At 43.1% G+C, this 16,058-nt stretch overlaps 1 protein-coding gene across 1 annotated transcript in view; it reads right to left on the bottom strand.

The window, feature by feature from the left end:
- NOTUM (notum, palmitoleoyl-protein carboxylesterase) overlaps positions 1-16,058 on the bottom strand; it is an 89,390-nt gene that overhangs the window by 69,162 nt on the left and 4,170 nt on the right. The window lies entirely within an intron of this gene.

Raw genomic sequence — 16,058 nt, forward strand, 5'->3', positions numbered from 1 at the left:
TCTGGTCAAGACTTTTTTGCCATCAGTGTCCCATAGAGGAGGAGATTTCCCTTCAATTCCTGTCCCATAGCCAAAACAGAATGTGAGAGGAAACCTCTGCAAAGTGAGGGAAATTTCCGGTAGTCAACAGAACTAGTGTCCCCATTGGATGATTTCCCCTCTATTCTTGTTGTAGTGACAACGCAACTTTAGGATTTTCCTCCACCATTGGTGAGAACATAACCAAGACTGTAGAGAGAGGGAAACCAGATCATCACAACCATGGACAGAGTGAACCTCCCTACTGGGTACACAGATGAAAATAAAAACCGGACAGGAGTTCTAACCCCCCCCCCAAAAAAAAAAAAAATTGAGAGAGCACAAGAGAAATCTAACAGATTTTCATGAATAGTGTAGATGGCAGAAACGTTCCTGCCGACTATGCTATTCTCACAGCTGGCACCAGCCGTAGTCAGAATACCCAAACAGTGGTTGCATCTGATTGGAGATAGCCAATGTCTGGCTGACAATTTTCCTGCCCCGGTCCTTTCAGATCAAAAGATGTTGGGCGGGAGATGGCCAACAGGGCCATCCATGGCTTGAACTTCGTCTGGTTCTTCACAAACCAGCTAAAATTAGCTCCGTGTATGGCCAGCTTAAAGTTTTAAAAAGTATTACGTAAGTGCAATAGAGGCCTGGCAGAGCATCACCAGGGATGAAACCCACCGTCTGGTGATGTCTATGCGTTCCAGACTTTAGGCTGTAATTGAGTGCAAAGGATTTGCAACCAAGTATTAAAAAGTGAAAAAGTTTGATTTATGATTATTCTGTCCCATTACTTTTGGTCCCTTAACAAGTGGGAGGCACATATGCAAACTGTTGTAATTCCTACACCGTTCACCTGATTTGGATGTAAATACCCTCAAATTAAAGCTGACAGTCTGCAGTTAAAGCACATCTTGTTCATTTCATTTCAAATTGTGGTGGTGTATAGAGCCAAAAATGTTAGAATTGTGTTGATGTCCCAATATTTATGGACCTGACTGTATATATATATTTTTTTTAATACATACATGTACACACACACACACACACACACACACACACACACACACACCAGCATAGGGTTGTGGCATCCAATCATATCCCCCTGAGGAGGCCAGATGACCCTGTGGCGTAACGTGTAGGGGAGGGGCTAGATGATGTCACGACGCAACCTACACCAATTCACTATCACAGCAGATGAGTGGAAGAGTTTTTGCTTATGCCTGTGGTTACGTTGTTTTTATATGCGCATTATATCTGGTGTGATTAGGCACTTGAAGATAGTGAGTGGCCACTGTTTAAGTTTTAATAAAATAGAATATTTTTAAGGATAAAAGCATTATTGTGTTCCCTATCTTTCTCATCATATATGTGGAGTGGAGGAGGAAAGATTTGGAGAGTGCCGATTTCTGGAGCAAGAACCTGCACTCTGGAGACATATACCAGTACATGTCCGCTTCTTGGGACTCGTGCGTTTTGTGACCTAACATGATGTAAAGGTCAAACACTCCAGGTGAGGGCACATCTGGTGGTTGTTTGGTGGAGGATTTAATTTGCATGCAGACAGAAGTTTTCTTTTTATTCAAATTGGAGAAATCACTTATTCAAGTTGAAGAAATTAATTTTGAGAGACTTTATATTGATGCATGTTCACTTTTATTGATGCATGTTTACTATATATTTTGCATTTTGAGTTGGTTAATTTGTTCAGGGAAGCGCTGCACTGAACATTTATAGTCAGCGTTCCAGGCAGTGTTGGAACAAGGTCCTTTAGCACCCAAAAGAGAAAACACCCCAAGTGTGACCCCTTCTGATGGTTGTGAAATGCTTCAGAACCATAGGTTGCAGATGCCCTTTTTGCTCCCGACCCAAGGTGACCGTGTTTTCTGCCTACCCCTTGGCCCAGGACAGGGACCCTTTAACTGGTCAGAGAGTTCGGTCTGTCTGACTGCCTTCAGGCTGAAGTATCAGTGCTACAGAGGGTCAAAAAATTTGTACACTAGTTTATGTCAATAGGAGAAGGAAAGGACACAGTTGGAACCCATCGTAGGGGGGACTTCAGAAATGAGCCCAGGCATCCCAATCTTTGATTTTGCCCAACAGTAACCCTCTGGAGATTTGAACACCCATAGACATGAGATTGTTACCCAACATGGCCAAAAATGACTGGACTTGGCAAAGATGATCTATCTAAAAAGGTACCTTTAGGCTCCCCAAATACAACACACACTTGCAAGGCATGAAAGACATAATGCAGTATGAATTGTTCATTGGTTGAGATGGATTAATGAAAAATAAGAGTAAAAAACACCATCATATCAAGGATACCACACAGACAGGTGATTTAATGAAACATAAGATGCACCTGAAAAGTCCAACAGATTCTGTGTCAAGTACTGCTTGCTGTAGCTCACCATTCATGGTTGGCCCTGGTGCACATGTATATCTGCAAGCCATACCCATGGGTAAAATTGATTGAACTTGGCAATGGTCATCTTATATCTATAGGTACCTTTAGGTTCCCTATATACAGTAACCTCTTGCAAGGTGTGAAGGATATAGTGTAGGATGGATTGTTAATTGGTTGAGAGTCTTTAGCAAGACCTAAAATGCATCTGAAAAGTAAAAAGCCCAAAACAGATATCAGTTCACTCTATCCCACGACTTACGGTTGGCTTTTTGGATACTACAAGCTAAACCCATGATCAAAAATGGCTGAACTTGACAATGTCATCTCCTATCAAAAGGTACCTTTAGGTTCCCTATATACAGCACCCTCTTGCAAGACAGGAAAGGTATGGTGCGGGATTGATTATTCATTGAGATTTAGCAAGACATAAAATACATCTGATGAGCACAGAGCTGAACAGATATCGACGCATTCTATCCCACCATTTATAGTTGGCTTTGGGATGCTGGCATGTCTGCAAGTCATACTCAAAACAGATTATCAGCCCACTCCATCCCACCATTTAAGGCTGGCCTTGGGACATTTGCGTGTCTGTAAGCCATACCCATGGCCACAAATGACTGAACTTGACAAAGGTCATCTCATATGTAGAGGTACTTTTAGGCTCCCCATATACAGCACCCTCTTGCAACACATGAAGGGTATGGTGTAGGTCTGACGGCTTATTAGTTGAGATTATTTAGCAAGACACAAAATGTATCTGATAAGTTAAGATCCCAGTAGACATCTCACTCTATCCCAACATTTACAGTTGGCCTTGGTACACTTACGTGTCTGTAAGCCATACCCATGGCCGCAACTGACTGAATCTGACAATGGTCGTCTCATACAGTGCCTGGAAAAAGTATTCATACCACTTGAAATATTCCACATTGTCATGTTACAACCAAAAACGTAAATTGATTTTATCTCCTAGATTGAAAGCTCGAAAGAGCAGGGCCCTCGATCCCCTCATGTTTTGCATTGTATTGGTATTGTTCTGTCACATGATCTGTCCCCCTTTGTAATGTACAGCGCTGAGCCAACTATTGGCGCTTTATAAATACTGTATAATAATAATAATAATAATAATATTGGGATTTGATGTGATAGACCAACACAAAGTGGTGTTGGTCTATCACAGTGGTCGGCAAGCCGCGGCTCGCGAGCCACATGCGGCTCTTTACCCAGTCTAATGCGGCTCTTCTGTGTGCCGGGCGCCTGCTCCCTTCCCTCCTCTCGGTCGGCCGCTCCCCTGCCTCCTCTCGGTTGGCAGCCCCAAAAGTCCGCGCGGACCTTTTAATCCGGCTTGCGGATGTGGCTGTCAGGATGTGTGTAGGCGGGGCAGCGTGCCGAACGTGAGGGGAGGGGAGCTAGGCTCCTCTCACAGTCCGCCCTGAAGACCCGAACGGCGCGGGAAGACAGCGAGAGGAACGCAAAAGGTAAGTGAATTGACACGGGGGACTTGGCTTACTAGAAGGGGGGGGGGGGAATAGTACTGTGGGGGATGAAATACTATATGAGGGATGAATTACTTTATGAGGGATGAAATACTATATGGGGGGATGAAATACTATATGGGGGATGAATTACTATATCAGGGATGAATTACTATATGAGGGATGAAATACTATATGGGGGGATGAAATACTATATGGGGGGATGAAATACTATATGGGGGGATGAATTACTATATGAGGGATGAAATACTATATGGGGGGATGAAATACTATATGAGGGATGAAATACTATATGGGGGATGAATTACTATATGAGGGATGAATTACTGTATGAGGGATGAAATACTATATGGGGGGATGAAATACTATATGAGGGATGAAATACTATATGAGGGGATGAAATACTATATGGGGGGATGAAATACTATATGGGGGATGAAATACTATATGAGGGATGAAATACTATATGAGGGATGAAATACTATATGAGGGATGAATTACTATATGAGGGATGAAATACTATATGGGGGGATGAAATACTATATGGGGGGATGAAATACTATATGGGGGGATGAAATACTATATGAGGGATGAATTACTATATGAGGGATGAAATACTATATGGGGGGATGAAATACTATATGGGGGGATGAAATACTATATGAGGGATGAATTACTATATGGGGGGATGAAATACTATATGAGGGATGAATTACTATATGAGGGATGAAATACTATATGAGGGATGAAATACTATATGGGGGGATGAAATACTATATGAGGGATGAAATACTATATGGGGGGATGAAATACTATATGAGGGATGAAATACTATATGAGGGATGAATTACTATATGGGGGATGAAATACTATATGAGGGATGAAATACTATATGGGGGATGAAATACTATATGGGGGATGAAATACTATACGGGGGATGAAATACTATACGGGGGATGAAATACTATACGAGGGATGAAATACTATACGGGGGATGAATTGCTATGGGGGATGAATTACTATATGGGGGATGAATTACTATGGGGGATGAATTACTATATGGAGGATGAATTACTATATGGGGGATGAATTACTATATGGGGGATGAATTACTATGGGGGATGAATTACTATGGGGGATGAATTACACTATGGGGGATGAATTACACTATGGGGGATGAATTACTATATGGGGGATGAATTACTATGGGGGATGAATTACTATATGGGAGATGTATTTTCAGTTTTAAAAATGTGGCTCTCAAAATAAATTTCAATCATGGTTTTGGCGAGATTTGGCTCAGTTGAAAAAAAAGGTTGCCCACCACTGGTCTATCACATCAAATCCCAATAAAATCCATTTACGTTTTTGTGAAGTGAAAGGAAAATGATAAATGGTTTTCAATGATTTTTTACAAATAAATCTGTGAAAAGTGTGGCGTGCATTTGTATTCAGCCCCCCCGGAGTCAATACTTTGTAGGACCCCCTTTCGCTGCAATTCCAGCTGCAAGTCTTTTTGGGGATGTCTCTACCAGCTTTGCACATCTAGAGAGGGACATTTCTGCCCATTCCTCTTTGCAGTATCGCTCAAGCTCTGTCAGATTGGATGGAGAGCGTCTGTGAACAGCAATTTTCAGGTCTGGCCACAGATTCTCAATTGGATTTAGGTCTGGACTTTGACTGGGCCATTCTAAACACATGAATATGCTTTGATCTAAACCATTCCATTGTAGCTCTGGCTGGATGTTTCGGGTCGTTGTCCTGCTGGAAGGTGAACCTTCGCCCCGGTCTCAAGTCTTTTGCAGACTCTAACAGGTTTTCTTCTAAGATTGCCCTGTATTTGGCTCCATCCATCTGCTCATTAACTCTGACCAGCTTCCCTGTCCCTGCTGAACAAAAGCATCTCCACCACATGATGCTGCCACCACCATGTTTCACAGTGCGTTCAGGGTACTGCACAGTGTTCGTTTTCCACTACACATAGCGTTTTGCTTTTAGGCCAAAAAGTTAAAAAAAAAAAGTTGGTCTCATCTGACCAGAGCCCCTTCTTCCACATGTTTTCTGTGGGACGTCCCCCACATGGCTTCTCGTAAACTGCAAACAGGACTTCTTATGGCTTTCTTTCAGTGGCTTTCTTCTTACCACTCTTCCATAAAGGCCAGATTTGTGGAGTGCACGACTAATAGTTGTCCTGTGGACAGATTCTCCCACCTGAGCTGTGGATTGAACAGTGCTCTGTGAGATGCTCAAAGCTTGGGATATTTTTTTTATAACCTAACCCTGCTTTAAACTTCTCCACAATTTTATCCCTGACCTGTCTGGTGTGTTCCTTTGCCTTCATGATGCTTGTTCACTAATGTTCTCTAATAAATGTCTGAGGGGTTCACAGAACAGCTGTATTTATACTGAGATCACATGACACACAGGTGGACTCTACTAATTAAGTGACTTAAGGCATTTGGTTCCACTAGATTTTAGTTAGGGGTATCAGAGTAAAGGGGGCTGAATACAAATGCACACCACACTTTTCAGATATTTGTAAACATTTTTGAATACCATTTGTCATTTTCCTTCCCCTTCACAATGATGTGCCACTTTGTGTTGGTCTATGACATAAAATCCCAATAAAATACATTTACATTTTTGATTGTAACATGACAAAATGTGGAAAATTTCAAGGGGTATGAATACTTTTTCAAGGCACTGTCTGAGGGGTCTAAATGTCTGAGGGGTTCACAGAACAGCTGTATTTATACTGAGATTAATTTACACACAGGTGGACTCTGTTAACTAATTAGGTGACTTTTGAAGGCAATTGGTTCCACTAGATTTTAGTTGGGGGTATCAGAGTAAAGGGGGCTGAATACAAATGCAGAGAGCACAGGCAAGTCCTCCACTTTTCTCCAATACGTTGGCACACAAGCAACGTTGATTGACATTTTGAAGGGACTCTGCAAACAGCATTTCAGTATAGCCGCTCTCTCGTGCTCACGAATGACGGAGCAGAGCGTTGGGCAGCTTTGCCCTGGGCCCTGTCACACGGACCTTGTCAACCATCTGTGACACAGAGAGCAAACCCTTGTTAGCCGTTAGTGCAAGCTTCTGGAGGTGTCCAGCCTAATGATCAGAGACCGCGTGAAAAGCATTATTCTACTCATGCAAACGGAGAGCAGGCAGGTGCATAGATCACGCAGTCCATGCAGACTATTGTAAGATGGAATATGTTCCAGATCTGGCAGAGGGTAATCCAGTTAACAACAAGGCAAGCTGTGGTAGAGTGAAGCACGCTCTAGTGCAGCCATTCTCAACCAGGGTGCCCTGGCACCCTGGGGTGCCTTGAGGTTTCTTCGGGGGTGTCTTATCAAAAGGTCCAAAAATTGACCAAATACAGTCATGGCCGAAATTGTTGGCACCCTTGATATTTCTCCAGGAAATCATGTATTTCTCACGAAACGTATTGCATTAACACATGTTTTGCTATACACATGTTTATTCCCTTTGTGTGTATTGGGACAAAACAAAAAAAGGGAGGAAAGAAAGCAAATTCGACATAATGTCACACAAACCTCCAAAAATGGGCTGGACAAAAGTATTGGCACCCTTTCACAACTGCGGATAAATAAGAATGTTACAAGCATGTGATGCTCCTGTAAACTCACCTGGGGCAAGTAACAGGTGTGGGCAATATAGAAATCACACCTGAAAGCAGATAAAAAGGAGAGACGTTCACTTAACCTTTGCATTGTGTGTCTGTCTGTGCCACACTAAGCATGGACAACAGAAAGAGGAGACGAGAACTGTCTGAGGACCTGAGAACCAAAATTGTGGCAAAATATCAACAATCTCAAGGTTACAAGTCCATCTCCAGAGAACTAGATTTGCCTTTGTCCACAGTGCGCAACATTATCAAGAAGTTTGCAACCCATGGCACTGTAGCTAATCTCCCTGGTCGTGGACGGATGAGGAAAATTGATGAAAGATTGCAACGCAGAATAGTCCGGATGGTGGATAAGCAGCCCCAAACATGTTCCAAAGACATTCAAGCTGTCCTGCAGGCTCAGGGAGCATCAGTGTCAGCGCGAACTATCCGTCGACATTTAAATGAAATGAAACGCTATGGCAGGAGACCCAGGAGGACCCCACTGCTGACACAGAGACATAAAAAAGCAAGACTACAGTTTGCCAAAATGTACTTGAGTAAGCCAAAAGCCTTCTGGGAAAACGTCTTGTGGACAGATGAGACCAAGATAGAGCTTTTCGGTAAAGCACATCATTCTACTGTTTACCGAAAACGGAATGAGGCCTACAAAGAACAAAACACAGTACCTACGGTAAAATATGGTGGAGGTTCAATGATGTTTTGGGGTTGTTTTGCTGCCTCTGGCACTGGGTGCCTTGACTGTGTGCAAGGCATCATGAAATCTGAGGATTACCAAAGGATTTTGGGTCGCACTGTAGGGCCCAGTGTCAGAAAGCTGGGTTTGCGTCCAAGATCCTGGGTCTTCCAGCAGGACAATGACCCCAAACATACGTCAAAAAGCACTCAGAAATGGATGGCAAAGAAGCGCTGGAGAGTTCTGAAGTGGCCAGCAATGAGCCCAGATCTAAATCCCATTGAACACCTGTGGAGAGATCTTAAAATTGCTGTTGGGAAAAGGTGTCCTTCCAATAAGAGAGACCTGGAGCTGTTTGCAAAGGAAGAGTGGTCCAAAATTCCGGGTGAGAGGTGTCAGAAGCTTATTGATGGTTATAGGAAGCGACTGATTTCAGTTATGTTTTCCAAAGGGTGTGCAACCAAATATTAAGTTAAGGGTGCCAATACTTTTGTCCAGCCCATTTTTGGGGTTTTGTGTGACATTATGTCATATTTGCTTTTCTGCCTCTGTTTTATATTTGTTCCAATACATACAAAGGGAATAAACATGTGTATAGCAAAACATGTGTTAATGCAATACCTTTTTTGTGTGAAATACTTGATTTTCAGGAAAAATATCAAGGGTGCCAACAATTTCGGCCATGACTGTACTTGTATACCAGCCAGCGGGTAGAACAAGCGTGCCTTTTAGTTACACAAAAGCCACAGGATTTCATTGTGCACCATTACGACCTTCTAGCCGCCGGCATCCTGACAACCAATGATATCATCAGTTGACAAGGAGGATGTCAGCTGCCTGCACTTCATCCTAGTTTGACCCTCCCCCGCCCCTCTACCATCAATGCTGGGGTCACATTAGCTCAGTGATGGAGAAATACAGAGGGAGAAGAGAAACATTGGAATACTAGTCAGTACCAGTGTGTAAAAGTGTATTTGTTTTGGAAGAATAAATCACCTCTAATGTTGGGTGTCCTACATGTGTGGATGTTGCTGCGTTATAGAAAACGTTTCACATTTAGAATGGGATGCCTCAAGGCTGTCCTAATTTTAAAGGGAGCCTCTGGACTGTCCGTAATTTTTAAGGGTGCCTTGACTGAAAAAAGGTTGAGAAACACTGCTTTAGGGTAGAGGGACATAAACAGAGGACACAGCTCTGCTGTATACGATGCACATTTAGGAGATATTCATTTTACCTACAGGTAAGCTTTATTTATTTCAGGTACTTCTATAGCTCCAATTTACTCAGCACTTTACATATATTGTACATTCACATCAGTCCCTAACCTTCAAGGGGCGTACAATCTAAGGTCCCTAACTCACATAAACATACTAAGGCCAATTTAGACAGGAGCCAATTAACCTACCAACATGTCTTTGGAGTGTGGGAGGAAACTGGAGTACCCGGAGGAAACCCACGCAGTCACAGGGAGAACATGCAAACTCCAGGCAGGTGGTGCCGGGGTTGGGATTTGAACCAGTACTGCCAGGCGGAGTGCAAACCATTTAGCCACTGTGCTGCCCTTTTATTGTAACCTTACCTGTAGGTAAAAGATACTCCCACTTTAAGGCTCCATTCACACCAATGTGCTTTGTGCAGATACGCACTACAGTCCATTTAACATGGTTTCCTATGGAACATGTTCACGTCGATGCTTTTTTGAGCTGCTGCGTTTTTGGAAAGGGTCAGTGATTTTTTTTTAAAAGCAAAAAGCCATGTTTTTTGCGCGTTTTACATTTTTATTCTGCCCAACATAAAAAAAAAAGAAAAAAGAAAATTTCACAAAAAAAAAAAGATCTGAACAAAACGTGGCAAAAACGCACGCAGAACACACAAAATAAACTGCTAAAAAGCACTGAAGAAAGCATCAAACACAAAATCCCTATGTGTGAACCAAGCCTAACGCAGTATTAAACCCAAAAGCAAACAATTATTATAATGCAGCTTACCAAGTCTTAGATGTGATGGCTGCATTAGTTTCCTTTTTTTTGCTATTTTTATCTAACGATTCAGCCAGTAACTTTTTTTTTTTAGAAGTTCAAACTCTCCTGCAGAATGTATCAGTTTGCATGGATAAGACCATCCATTTACCACTGGCAGGGGCAATTATTATGAACAAATATTTATTCATGTAAAAGTGTTAGCTGGAGTTTGACTTCAATGTAGTATTTGTATTTAAATCTGCTAATACATTTAACACTCCTCCCCCCAGACTGGAAATGCTGCTGTGTCATGTTCAAACAAGAGGGAATACAAAACTAGAAAAAGATAGCAAATGCAGCCACAGCATCAAATGAATGGTAAGCTGCAAGATCAGGGGCGGGCTGATCATTTGGAAACTCGGCACTGCCTGAGGGCCCGGGGTCAGTAGTGGGCCCCATGAGATGTCCCTGGTACCTTTTTCATAGGCTTTGAGTTTGGGCAAGGACACAGGGGCCCCATGATCCCCTATAGCCCGGGGGCCCCATGAGTTGTCAGTCTGCCCCTGTGCAATATATAAAATTTTTGGTTTGGGTTTTAATACCACTTTAGACTTCATTTTCTACAATTACCTGCCCAGTGTTATCACCCATTATTGGCAGTATACAAGCCCTGATGAAGGGGGTTTTGTAAGCCCCTGAAATGTGTTTGATACCCTTTTACCTTTGTTGTCCATAATACAATGCTCAAAAAAAATTAAAGAAACACTTTGAAAACACATCAGATCTCAATGGAGAAAAATATCATACTGGAGATCTACACTGCTATGGACGGGGTAATGTGTTAGGAACGTAAGGATGCCCCATCGTTTGGTGGAAATGAAAATTATCAACCTACAGAGGACTGAATTCAAAGACCCCCTGAAAATCAAAGTGAAAAAAAATGATGCAGAAGGCTAGTCCATTTTGCTGAAATTTCATTGCAGGAACTCAAAATGGTCCTCAGTAGTTTGTATGGCCCCACGTGCTTGTATGCATCCCTGACAACGTTGGGGCATGCTCCTAATGAGACGACGGATGGTGTCCTGGGGGATTTCCTCCCAGATCTGGACCAGGGCATCACTGAGCTCCTGGACAGTGATGAACCGAAACATGGATCTGTTGGATTTAGGTCAGGCGAGTGTGGGGGCCATTCAATGGTATCAATTCCTTCATCCTCCAGGAACTGCCTGCATACTCTCACCACATGAGGCTGGGCATTGTCGTGCACCAGGAGGAACCCAGGACCCACTGCACCAGTGTAGGGTCTAACAATGGGTCCAAGGATTTCATCCCGATACCTAATGGCAGTCAGCGTGCCATTGTCTAGCCTGTAGAGGTCTGTGCGTCCCTCCATGGATATGCCTCCCCAGACCATCACTGACCCACCACCAAAACAATCATGCTGAACGACGTTACAGGCAGCAAAATGTTCTCCATGGCTTCTCCACAACCTCTGATGTCTGTCACATGTGCTCAGGGTGAACCTGCTCTCATCTGTGAAAAGCACAGGGCGCCAGTGGTGGACCTGCCAATTCTGGTGTTTAATGGCAAATGCCAATCGAGCTCTGTGGTAGTGGGCAGTGAGCACAGGGCCCACTAGAGGACGTCGGGCCCTCAGGCCACCCTCATGAAGTCCGTTTCGGATAGTTTGGTCAGCTGAAGGTCATTTTGTAGGGCTCTGGCAGTGCTCATCCTGTTCCTCCTTGCACAAAGGAGCAGATACCGGTCCTGCTGATAGGTTAAGGACTTTCTATGGCCCTATCTAGCACAGAAAACCATCTGGCAATGGCACTTATTGATGTGCCATCCTGGAGGAGTTGGACTGCCTGTGCAACCTCTGTAGGGTCCAGGTATCGCCTCATGCTACCAGTGACCACTGACCCTAGTCAAATACAAGACTAGTAAAAAACAGTCAGAAAAGATGAGTAGGAAAAACAATGTCAGTGGTCTCCACCAGTAAAACCATCCATGTTTTGGGGGTCATCTCAATGTTGCCCATCTAGTGCACTTGTTGTTCATGTCATTAACACCAAAGCAGCTGAAACTGATTAACAACCCCCTCTGCTACTTACCTGACCAGATCAATATCCCAGGAGTTTCATTGACTTGATGCTAGACTCTGATTAAAAAAAGCGTTCCTTTCATCTTTTTTGAGAAGCGTACATTCCTAGTGGATGTATCTTTGTTTGTAGCTCTAATCCAATTACGTATATATAATCTTGCCCTTAATAACGATAGATCTTCACTGAGTTTGTCTTGTTGCCTTCACTCTCGAGCGCAAGCAAACAGATACTAAGGCCCCATTCACATACCGTGTAGCGGAAACAATTATTTCCACTCGGCTTTTTTTTTTCCCCTTGAATATAGGGCAGCCCATTCACTTCAATGCACATATGGCATGCAAACGTAGCTCCTGCTCCTTTTTGGGTGACAAGCTTAGCATGATTTTTAAACTTGTCACATGACAATCGATGCAGAATGACACCGTGTTTGGGGTGCAATTAAAGAAGACAACCAAATAGGCGTCACACATTCTGCCACAATTTGGAATTGGCCAGAATCGTGGTGATTTTGCCCGCGATTTTAAATCGTGAGATCTGAACAGAGCACGAGAGAGAATTATGTAGGCTGTCGATGCGGACCTTCTGAAAATGCCATCTACCTAGCTATCTCTGACATCAATTCTCAAAGTAGCAGTATGGGTCGGAGTTAAGTAAAAACTCTACGTGCCGACAGATTTCCCTCAATCCAGCCCTTGAATTATTCTTGCGCCGGGCTACATATGACACAGGTTCCTGACTTTAGCCTTGATCAGTTTATAGAAAGCGCAACTGAGAAGGATGGTTACCGATTGGTCGCTCTGAATCACCGCGCTTTATGCATTTCTTGCTGGCTCATGAAGAATCCATACTCCCTAACCCTAGGTTCATACCCAAGACACAGTACAGTCCATTTAATACGATTTCCTATGGGACATGTTCAGGGGTGGACTGACCATTTGGAAACTCGGGCACTGCCCCAGGGCCCGGGGCCAGTAGGGGGCCCCATGAGATGCCCCTGGTACCTTTTTCATAGGCTTTTTTGAGTTTGGGCAAGGACACCAGGGCCCCATGATCCCCTATTTCCCGGGGGCCCCATGAGCTGTCAGTCCGCCCCTGGACATGTTCACATTTACCCATTTTTTTTTCTGCAGCACTAGAACTGCAAGCACTGATGTGAACTATTTATTTAGATAAGAAAATATAAAGGAGCGCTGGGTAAATGAATATATAGTATATAGTAAAGAGCTGCTTGCAGAAAAGGTAAAACCGCTAAAACCTCCTTATAAAATATATAAACATAAAATATGCAATGCTAAAAGAATCGATGATACAAAATGAATACTAAAGTGTACATAATATACGTGTGCAAATGAGCAAAGTTATTTGGCACTGAAACCAATGATGTGAGTCAATATGGTATATCATACGAAAAAAGGTGCATATATTCACATCAGTCCCCGACCCTCAAGGAGCGTACAATCTAAGGTCCCTAACTCACATTCATACATACGCATACTAGGGCCAATTTAGACAGGAGCCAATTCACCTACCATATATATAAAAATAAGGGGCAGCACAGTGGCTAAATGGTTAGCACTTCCGCCTGGCAGTACTAGGGTCGTTGGTTCAAATCCCAACCATGGCACCACCTGCTTGGAGTTTGCATGTTCTCCCTGTGCCTGCGTGGGTTTCCTCCAGGTCCACCTGTTTCCTCCTACACTCCAAAGACATGCTGGTAGGTTAATTGGATCCTGTCTAAATTGTCCCTAGTATGTGTCTGTATGAATGTAAGTTAGGGACCTTAGATTGTACGCTCCTTGAGGGTTAGGGACTGATGTGACTGTACAATATACATGTAAAGCGCTGCGTAAATTGATGGTGCTATATAAGTACCTGAAATAAATAATAGTGGATCCGCTTGCTCAGAGGGGGATCTCTCTGCTGAGCAAGTGGATGACAGCTCTGTGTCCCCTCCGCTGCTCAGACTCAATGGGCGGCTGGATGAAAAATGGACTGCCTGTCCGTTTTCATTGGACCCGATGGAATTGGATCTCCATCCATCCCTTTTTGGTGGATCGGACGTCGGCAGGTGTAAACGGACACATGTCCATTTATACCCGCTGCTCCATAGAGGAGAATGGAGGTTCCAATCGGGTCCGCCTGAAAAATGGTCAAAGAGCCCTAAAACATCAATAATTAGTAAACTGGAAGCAATCAGTTGAGGTTCACTAGATTTCACCCAACTTGGTCCTACTGTGTATGTACCAGGCTGATAGTACCATTAGATTGTAAGCTCTTTTGAGAGCAGGGACTGATCTGAAAGGTTCAAAAAAAAAAAAAAAAAAATCTTTGCTTTTTATTGTGCAAGCACTTTTAAGGAACAGTTCCCCAAAACCTAGTTACCCAATCCTTGGAAGCTGGCTACCCAAAGCCATATGACAGCGTTCTAAAGAATCACAAAGTTAAACTTTTCTCTAAAGTCACCCATTTTGCAATCTAATTGAACAATCTACTAAAAAAAATTTTTTTTAGTTTATTTAACCTAAACTCACTAGATTGGACAATCAGATTGTAAAGTGTGTGGGCAGTTTAGGAAAGACTCTTGTGAAAGCTTATTTGTAGACATAAAATAAAATTAGATATTGATCTGAAGAGTTCAAACTTTTAGCCTGGAAATCCTTTTTACCCCCCCCAGGTTCCTAAAATATTCAAACAGTTGTAAACATCATTTTATTGGGCATCTCTTTTGACCAATATGCGATAGAGGAAATTATTACCGATTGTGGAACATTGTTTGATCTGAGGAATCTGCAAGACGTGTGGTCTTAGGTCTATGGCTAGCCTACAGGATGGCTGGCAACTATAGTATGTACGTCTATGGCTAGCCTACAGGATGGCTGGCAACTATAGTATGTACGTCTATGGCTAGCCTACAGGATGGCTGGCAACTATAATATGTACGTCTATGGCTAGCCTACAGGATGGCTGGCAACTATAATATGTACATCTATGGCTAGCCTACAGGATGGCTGGCAACTATAGTATGTACGTCAATGGCTAGCCTACAGGATGGCTAGCAACTATAATATGTACGTTTATGGCTAGCCTACAGGATGGCTGGCAACTATAGTATGTACGTCTATGGCTAGCCTACAGGATGGCTGGCAACTATAGTATGTACGTTTATGGCTAGCCTACAGGATGGCTGGCAGCTATAATATGTACGTCTATGGCTAGCCTACAGGATGGCTGGCAACTATAGTATGTACGTCTATGGCTAGCCTACAGGACAGTGGGCACATAGGCATCTCTGTGGCTAACCAACAGGACAGCTAGCAATTTTGTAATATCAATGGCTAGCCTATGGGCCAGTTTGCAACTATGCATCACCTATGGGATGGCTGACAACTATGGATATTTATGATTAGCCTACAGGACAGTTGACAACTATGTAATCATAATAGATAGCCTACAGGACAGCTGGCAAACATATAACCTCTATGGCTAGTTTACAGAACTGCTGGCAGCTAGGTAATATTTATGGCTCGTCTACAGGACAACTGGAAACTATGCATCTATATGGCTAGTCTATGGGACAGCTGGAAACTTATACTTATGGATAGTGTTTGGAACAGTTGGCAACTATGCAGTCTCTATAGCTTGCGCATGGGACAGTGGACAACTATGTAACCTCTATAATTAGCCTAAAAGGACAGTGGCAAACTGTATAATCTCTATCGCTATCCTGT

Source organism: Staurois parvus, unplaced genomic scaffold, assembly GCF_062004578.1.
Source record: "Staurois parvus isolate SC_StPar_1 unplaced genomic scaffold, SC_StPar_1.0 ptg000003l, whole genome shotgun sequence".
Lineage (NCBI taxonomy): Eukaryota > Metazoa > Chordata > Amphibia > Anura > Ranidae > Staurois > Staurois parvus.